Here is a 10,072-nt window from a genome sequence, read left to right on the forward strand (position 1 = left end):
ACAAGAATTCAGATAATATATACACATAGCACATAATTTTATATAAAATACTGCATATCTATGTGTAAGATGAAAGTAATAATATGTACTCACCTTAATAGCGTGAGTTGATAGAATCTAACTGAAAATGGTCAACGGTTCGTGATCGTCGGGCTCGGGATGCGAAACGCCTTCAGCAAACGAGAGAGAAAGAAGAGTTTTAGGTGTGAGATTGGTTGAGGTCGAACCTGCTACTTATAGCAAGTTTTTGGACTCTCACGTCGTGAGTTTATAAAACTCATGTCGTGAGCCAAGCCTACTCACCTCGTAGACTTGCCATTTGCGTCCCTAGCTTCGGATGGTGGCCATATGACTCCTCACGTCGTGAGATATCATTGCTCACGTCGTGAGCTTAGAACTTATCCCTTCGTAGCCTCGTCATGCACCTTCTAGGTCCGAAATGTGGCAATTTGACTCCTCACGTCGTGAGTTTTTATGCTCACGTCGTGAGTTCAGTCAGATTAGGTTTTCTGACACGTGTCATGCTCTTATACAACTACATCTTCGGAAGGTCATAACTTTTGCATACGAGCTCTGTTCTTGACGTTCTTTATATCCACGCGTAGGTGGAGACGTACTCTACAACTTTCATTTAGACCCTTAAGGCTAAAAAGTATTTTTATCATAAACTCACTTTTCACGATTCCTGGTGTCGTGCTGGTTTTGTTGAGAAACTTCGACATGTCATAACTTCTTCGTTATAACTCGGATTTTCACATTCTTTATATGTACGGAAACATTGTGACATATACTATAACTTAGTTAAGATTAATTATTTTAAATAATATTCTATCAAAAAGTCATTTTTGACGCTTATCGTCTCTAAATTGACTATCCCGAATCTGCGGGCGTTACAATCTCGTATCAGAAACCTGAACTTTGGTAATGAAAGTCAATAAAGTATTGATTTCTAGAAGTCCAGTTGATTTATGGTTACATGAAAAAGCTAGTGGGAGCATAAGTGTTATGTTGATAAGAAGATAATTATCATGTTAGTGGGAGCATTATTATTATGTGAAGTGTTGCAAGTTAGCAATGTTAATAATAGAAAACAAAAGTTTCAATTTGCAAAGTTGCAGGGTTTGAAAAGTTGTTTTGCTATAATTAAGGGAGAGGAAATTATACTTCATTCCAATTCTAAAAGCTTAAATTGAGATTTTAATCAAATTTAGTCACGTATATATATATGAATGTTATGTTGGAATGGTTCAACATAAGGAAATTCTATATATGGAAATATTAATTACATTCTCAATATTCGATTATGATTACAGCATCCCTCTTCATAGTCCAAATTTTGTGAACATGGCTAACAGAAAAATTATAGCAAAAGACTAGTCTAGGATCATGTCTTTATGTGAGACATTATGAATCGTATCCCATATGCTTCGGGTATAGGATCGATTGTGTATGCTATAATATTTCTATGTGTTCTGAATTTTCCAAATGCCTAGGGTATTAAGAGGGAAAAAGGACCAGAACTGTATATGGCTAAAATGATTAAGCAATTGTCGAGGACAATCTGAGGCTTACCAAAGATTGGTTACTCATGGACAGTTGGAAGTATAGTGTTAATTTTGGAAGGACCATATTGACATAATCTGAAAAGAGGCAACTCTTGTTCAGAAGTGATAGTCAAAATAGGAATATGGAAATTTTTCCATAAGTGGAAGTTATTCTTTAAATCTGTGTAAGATTAGAAAACTTAATGCAAGAAGGATGTTCAAAGGAATGTACTTTGAATATGAGACTTCGTTTCCATGGAATTACTCTCCATTGGAATACTTTGTAATGTATGTTGCCAAGTCTTTGTGACTTTTGTGCATAGTCATTACAAGAGGATCATTGCATATAAGTTTAGAATCTAACAGATTGGCAAAGAATCTTGTATTCTTACATTTGTCAAAAGGATTTGGAATTGTGAAATGAGCATCATTGAAATGTTTTCAATTGATCTATTCCACAAAGAAAGGACCATAGGTAAACATAGTGTGCATGCTTGTAGCATGGGACAACTATTGTTTTAGTTCAAGTATTAAGTTGATTATTTGAACATTATACAATGAATACTGAGTAGTCAATATGGCTCAAAAGTTTTGGGGCCATATAGGATTAGTATTATTCTTGTGTCTCACTTTGCATGTTTTGACTACCCGAATAACTAGGTTATTCAAACCGTCCACAGTCGATCATACTTTGGAAGTAGGTATTAAGGCAATACTGTCATGAATGGGTCTGTAGTATGTCTAGATGTTTTAGACATAGCTGCAGTATTCATGAGTGCTCCTGGAATAATATTCGAGTATTGGATTAAACCCACGCTCATTTGAATCACTTCATGGATTTTATCACGAGTGATCATGAGACGATAATATATTATATTCTTCAAACGAAGACTTGTGAGTTGTAGTTGCGAGTCGGTTGCACATTGACATATGTAAACGCACCAGTAACTTGGATGTTATAAAACATATCGTTGTGTGTAATTTGATGAGTGGGTACAAGCGAGCATTTGGGTCGAATTTTATCCGTTCCTTTTACCCCATGTGGATAATTGCGATATCTGTGGGCCCCTCGATGATTTAGTGATGACAACCCTAAGTACTCGGCCGGGCCTGGACTGATTTGATTTGTTCAATTAGTCGGTCGTCATAAATCAGGAATTGGGAAACAACAGATGGACAGAAAGAATGATTATAATCCATGTCTCATTCCATATGATATCTAGAATGGAGGAGTATATGATCCCTTATCTAATGGACACGTCATTGACTAGGTCAGAGTTCGACAGCGGCTTTTAAGAGCTAGGATTGCTAGTCGGGATTTTGGAGTCATATTTGCAATAATAGTTTTAGACTTATCCAAGTGGGAGACTGTTGGATTAGATGTCTAATCCCATAACTATTATTGGTATATACTCAACCCGAGAGTAGCATGGTCCATTTGGGTTGCATAACATCAGGACAATTTGTTAGGATGGACTTTTGAGAAAAGGTTAAATATGATTTATTAATATATTATAAGTTCTAATATATTAATATGAAATCATATGATTTAATTAGTATTGATCAAGAATTAGTTTGGAATTAATTTAGTGATCAAAAGAGTCTAATTAAATCTATGTGGACTAATTATGGTAATTGGTTATATTTATATGTGTTGGGCTTATGATCCATATTGGACTAAGTTTATGTATGGATACATAAAGAGTTGGGCCACATGAACCATGGATCATAAAACCCATGGGTAATGATTTGGGTTATACCCATGACTCATGGAATCCTACATATTAATATAAGCTCCATAACCTAAAAACGCCACTTCTAGTTCTTGGAGTTCATGGAGATGTTTTTTGGTGCATGAAAATTCTCTCTAAAGAGTCACATTTGTCCTAGATGAGTTGTGATTCCATTTGAGGTGCAACACTTGGGGCACTAAGTTCTTAAAGGCCAAAGTTTTCCTAGCAACATGAACAACATCAAGAGGTATGTCTAAAACTTGTCTTATTATACATATGTTATTTGTATGCTAGTTGTAGGCTTAAAGCTTTGGAAGCCATATGCATGTATAATTAGAGAAAACATAGATCCAAAGCTTTTAGGGATGTATGTGCACCATAGGATGTTCTAGTATACAAAACCCAACATCCATACCTACTCATACTCGTCCCAAAGGTTGTCTCATAGTTTTCCCAGGTTATTATTTCCTATAGATCACAAAATCAATTTAACACATATAGATGTGTTTAAGTAATCATATACAACAAGTTTTCTAGACTCCACTACGATTTCTTCCATCCGTATCTTCAACCGCAATTCTATTTTCCAACCTTTGGTATAAATTCTTTCTCATGTAGTGTCCTGCTTACAGGCACACTATACTAGAATTTATTCTTAACAAAACCATTATGTTAAAATTATAATTTCTTAATGCCACACATCGATGTAACTTAGCTAGAAATTTTATAACTTTCGAAAATGATTACAACATTTATTCATACATTATGCCCCTTATATTCGGCTTCATGTGCTATTACTATCTATATAGGCAACTACTCATATATCGATCTTCGGACAAGCAGTTTCCTACTCTTGATTTCTTGCAACGACATCCTCTTCATTAAGGATCATTTGGTAGCTTCTACCTTTGGGATTTGCTAGTAGGATCCTTGGGGTTTGCTTCTCAGTTGTTGGGCACTTCGCCTTCATGTGCTCTTCTTCTTCACAAGTGAAGCAAGGTTTTCCTTTTATTGGTCAGTTTCTAGAGATATGCCCCGACTTCTTGCATTTGTAGCAGATGACACAGTCTCCATAATGCCTCTTATTTCACTGGTCGCACCACTTCCCTTCCTGATTGCTCCTAGACTCGTTTCTTGTCTTCAAATACTTCTTTTTCTTTCCGTTGATGTTGTTGTTGTTTCTTCCCTCAACTCTCCTCTTCTCACTAACTTTAGCTTTGTTAGCTGTCCTTTTCTTCATCATCCCTACGACAGACTTTGCAGTCTAGACGGCCGCCTCAAATGTATGTGCATGCTTAACCGGCACATTGTACTCCTAAATTGAAGTTACCGTTTCTATTCCTTTAACAAAACCGCTATCACATACAAGGTGAGTTCATACCCCTACGTTTTCATGATTTTTCACTGTTTTAGTGGGGAATACAAGTGTAACACAAGAAATTTGTGTTAATATCTAAATGCTTTCAATATTTATTAATTGTTGCCGTTATTAAAATTATATATTTATATATATAAAAAAATTATATAATTAGGGTTCAACACGCTTAGAATTGATAATTTGACTCCATTTCATGTTCCTTGTTTGGTTGTGGGCTTGGGTAGAATTATTTATCCGACTGCCTATTTAATCATAATTATATAAATATTATATTTATATAAGTATAAAATGATTTAACACTTGTTAAAAAAAATATAATTTTTGCAAACTATCTTAATACCATTCGGGTATAAATGTTGAATTTCACGGGACAACCGTATCAAAGAATTTTCAATTTAAACTTACCAAATTATTAACAATACAAAGGTTTTCATTTCATTAAAACACAAACATATAAACTATAATAGGTATAGTTTATGGAACTTACATGTTGCTTTTCAAAGTTCAGATTACGATATGGAAAACAAACATATAAACTATAATAGCTATAGTTTATGGATCATATATATTACTTTACATATTCAGAATAACTTACGGAAAACAAACATATAAACTATAATAAATATAGTTTATCCATATAGCATTTGTGAGACACACTTCACGTACTTATTTAAGTACCAACCAAGCCCTGAAATTATAACCAGAGTCTCCTGGAGGGAGAGCATGACACTTGTGTATAGATCAATACGGGACTGACAATCCCGCACCTGAGCTGCTTGCAACAGCTAGGCCGGCAGGCCTGTGGTGACAAATGTCGTACCTATTTCGACGCCTGAAGAACGTCGTGTTCAGGCCATCTTAGGTCATCAAGCATGGTTATAACAACTCACAATTTGGTATTGAACAATACGATTAGTGTAATAATAAGTAAACATCTTCACATAGTTTTATTAAATAATAAAACTATAATACAGTATTTTACAAGTACAAATACAGAATACTATTCCAGTTTAGAGAGAACATACTTTTCATGGTTTTATGTGAGTTAAAACTACATTTTACTATCTCAGAGTACAATAACATTTACACGTTTGATTACAACACATTACAACAGAAAATATAGGATTTTCTGGGAAAACATACTTACATTTTCAAGGAAAAAATGACAGATTTCAATTACAAACATACTTATGAACTCACCAACTTAATTGTTGACACTCTTTTCAAAACTACTTGTATTCTCAGGAAATTAGTAAACAGGTATCAACAGGTTTTGAGAAGACGGAGCTTCATAGACTCATGTCTTTTAACTTTTGCTATACATTTTGGTGTCAATATACAATGATTTGAACACATATGTAATCACTTATACTTTATCAATACATGGTTGTTGTACTTTGATTACTATTATGCAACTGTTGTGATACTGTACATGACGTCCTCCGCCCCCGAACGTTTCCGTCGTTCCGGTTTGGGGGTGTGAAAGATTGGTATCAGAGCATTGTTTATAGTGAACTAAGTATATCAAACCATAAAATATATACAACTATAAATACATTGGGAATGAAACGCTCTGACTAAAAGTATACTTTTAAAATCTAAGTATTTTATAAGAAGTATACTAACATGCATACATACAAGAAACAGTATCACAGTGAAAACTACATAAAAGTATTTAGATGTTGAACACTACAGTTAAACCTGGACAGTTATGTAATCATATTTGGGATAAATATAGCTTGATCAACTATATTTATTTGAGATACGACCAACATGTGTTTGGGAGGGATCGAGATGTTACAACAAGTCTAATACTTACCAAATCTATATACCAGAAGAACTCTAGAATCAAACATAAAGTTAAAATATTATAGGAGTATTTTATATCACTATAACATTGAAACAACAATATTCAAGAAAGTCATTCTTACTAGAAACAAACATGTGAAAACAAAGGATCATTACTGGTAAATCTATAGTTACTAAGTGTATACATAAGAGTTATATATAATTAAGATTTTATAGACTTAGAATTTGTGAGTTAGCTTTATTTCCTGTTCCTTGTTTGGTTGTGGACTTAGAGTGGAATCACTTATTCGAAGGTCTATTTGGTCTTGATTATATATGATTCGTATACACTAAGTGATTATAGGAAGACCTGGTATTGATTACATTATACAAATTCCTTAGAACTGTTGCTACAAATTCCATAAACTGAAATTGCGATTGTTTACTTATATTAGTAATCTTCTATTGTAAATCGCAAAACACTATGAAAGTCAGGATATGATACGTTTAAAACTAAGATATATCTTGTTCAATGTCACCTGACTCATAACTACTATACAGGACTTATCATTATTTCCTCTATAAATCTTATAGAAAAAGATGTCGCTACGTAAATCAAATAGACGTTTCAACAACAATCCACCAAATCCACCACCGCCACCACCTCCACAGTATGATCCTGCTGTCTTCCAAGCAGCAGTAACTGTCGTCGTGCCTGCCGCCATGACGCAAATTAACACCAGTGGTACTAGTGGAGCCGGTAGTAGTGCCCATAACTCTAATCACGGGGAAAGTCTTGGACACCCAAGGGAGTGTTCTTATAAAGACTTTACGAATGCTAAACCCAAATTCTTTGATGGCACCGGAGGTGTCATTGCTCTGACTCACTGGTTCGAGAAAACCGAATTGGTGTTTGAAATCTGTGCGTGCCTTGAAACTAGAAAAGTGAAGTTTGCAGCATGCACTTTCTTGGATAGAGCTCTCTCTTGGTGGAACGGCTATGTTAAGTCAATATCTCTCCCAGTAGCCAATTCCATGAGCTGTGAAGATTTAAAGGTTCTGATGCTGGCAGAATATTGCCCTCGCGGCGAAATACAAAAGTTAGAGTAGGAACTCTGGAGTCTGACGATGAAGGACTCTGATATTGCTGCTTATACTGCCAGATTCAGTGACCAGGCTCTACTGTGTCCCGGGATGGTCACCCCGGAGAGTAAGAAGTTGGAAAGATACATCTGGGGGTTAACTCCCCCGACTCAAGGAAACGTTATTTCCACCAATCCACTTACATTCGATAGTGCCAAGACTCTGGCACAGACACTTGTACATCATGGTGTTCGTCAAGGCTCCATGCCAGCCGTTCCTGAAAAGCCCAAAGAAGGAGGCAGCAAAAAGAAATTCTGGAATAAATGAAAGGGGCAATCATCGCAAGAGCCTTCTAAGAAGCAACAAACTGTCGTAGTACACACTGCTATTGTTCCTGTTTCTGTTCCTGCTTCTACTCCTACCACTGTTTCTACTACTCCAGCAACCCCGAGTCGATATGCTGGAACTTTGCCAAAATGTAATAAGTGCAACTTCCATCACATGGGATTTTGCAGGGAAATGCACTACAAAAACTGCAACAGGAAGGGGCACACTGCCCGTTTCTGTAAAGCGCCAGCACAACCCATCTCTCAAGTCCCCGCCGCGGGAGTAAGTCAAACTTGTTATGAGTGTGGCGAAACCGGGCACTTCAAGAGAGACTGCCCAAAGACAAGGAATGTTGGCGGTGTAGGAAGAGTTCTGGCAATTGGCCATAAAGAAGCGATAGCGGATCCTACCATGGTTACCGGTACGTTTCTTCTCAACAATTCTTACGCATGCATTCTTTTTGATAGTGGTGCGGAGAAAAGCTTCGTGAGCCATAAATTCAAACATCTACTAAAATAAAAAATCCCCAAACATTAAAAGACACATTTACCGTAGAGATGGCAAACGGAAAGACCGAGAGTACAAACGACATATACATAGGATGCATACTTACTCTAAACAACTATTCCTTCCAAATTGACCTTATGCCGGTCTCAATTAAAAGCTTTGACATTATCATCGGCATGGATTGGTTAAGTCTTCACCGTGCTGATATCCTATGTTATGAAAAATCCATTCGTCTTAATCTACCAAGTAACGAATCTCTCATTATTTATGGCGATAAACCCGGTACGAATCTTCAAATGATTTCTTGCGTCAATGCCCGGAAGTATCTTCGCAAAGATTATTGTGCCTTCTTAGCTCACGTGGTTGACAAAACACAAGAAGTGAAAAACATCAAGGATATTCCTAAAGTCTGTGACTTCCCTGATGGTTTCCCCAAAGATCTCTCAGGAGTTCCTCATGAACGCCAAGTCAAATTCCGAATCGACTTGATTCCCGGAGCTACCCCCGTAGCTAAATCCTCGTATCGTCTTGCACCATCAGAGATGCAGGAACTGTCCAGCCAATTGAACGAACTTCTAAGCAAAGGATTCATTAGACCAAGCTTCTCACCCTGGGGAGCACCGGTCTTGTTCGTGAAAAAGAAGGATGGATTGTTCCGAATGTGGATAGACAAACGGGAATCGAATAAACTCACTATCAAGAACCGATACCCTCTACCACGAATATACGACCTCTTCGATCAACTTCAAGGAGTCAGCTTCTTCTCCAAGATTGACCTGAGATCAGGATACCATCAGCTACGAGTCCAGGAGGCCGATAGCCCAGAGACCGCTTTTAGAACTCGCTACAGTGACTATGAATTTGTAGTGATGCCCTTTGGTCTAACGAATACCCCCGCAGTGTTCATGGACATTATGAACTATGTGTGTCGACCTTACTTAGACAAGTTCGTTATAGTTTTCATCGACGATATACTAGTCTATTCTCGAAGTAAGGAAGAACACAGCCAACATTTACGAAAAGTCTTGGAAACCTTAAGGGCAGAGAAATTGTATGCGAAGTTTTCGAAGTGTGAATTCTGGATTCGAAAGGTGGACTTCCTAGGTCATGTAGTCAGCAAGGAATGGATACATGTTGATCCTTCCAAGATCAAATCTATTGAAAACTGGGCGACCCCACGAACCCCAACAGAGATTCGTCAATTCCTAGGTCTCGCTGGCTACTACAGGAGGTTCATCCAAAACTTCTCAAAGATCGCAAAGCCACTCACCACCTTGACCCAGAAAGGTGTAACCTTCAGTTGGGAGGAGAAACAAGAAACTGCTTTCCAGACACTAAAGCAAGCCCTCTGCAGCGCACCGATCTTGTCCCTCCCAGAAGGGACGGAAGATTTTGTAGTTTACTGCGATGCGTCCAAGCAAGGGCAAGGTTCCGTTCTTATGCAGCGCGGAAAGGTCATATCCTATGCCTCAAGACAACTTAAGAACCATGAGGTCAACTATACCACACACGACCTTGAACTAGGAGCAATGGTTTTTTCTCTGAAGATCTAGAGACATTACATGTATGGTACGAAATGCACAGTCTTCACAGATCACAAAAGCGTCGAGCACATCTTTGATCAAAGAGAACTGAACATGAGGCAACGACGATGGGTAGAGCTACTCAATGATTACGAATTCCAGGTTAGTGACCGCGTCCTGTTAAAGGTT

Source organism: Lactuca virosa, chromosome 4 (genome assembly GCF_052849685.1).
Source record: "Lactuca virosa cultivar CGN04683 chromosome 4, Lactuca_virosa_CGN04683_v6, whole genome shotgun sequence".
NCBI lineage: Eukaryota > Viridiplantae > Streptophyta > Magnoliopsida > Asterales > Asteraceae > Lactuca > Lactuca virosa.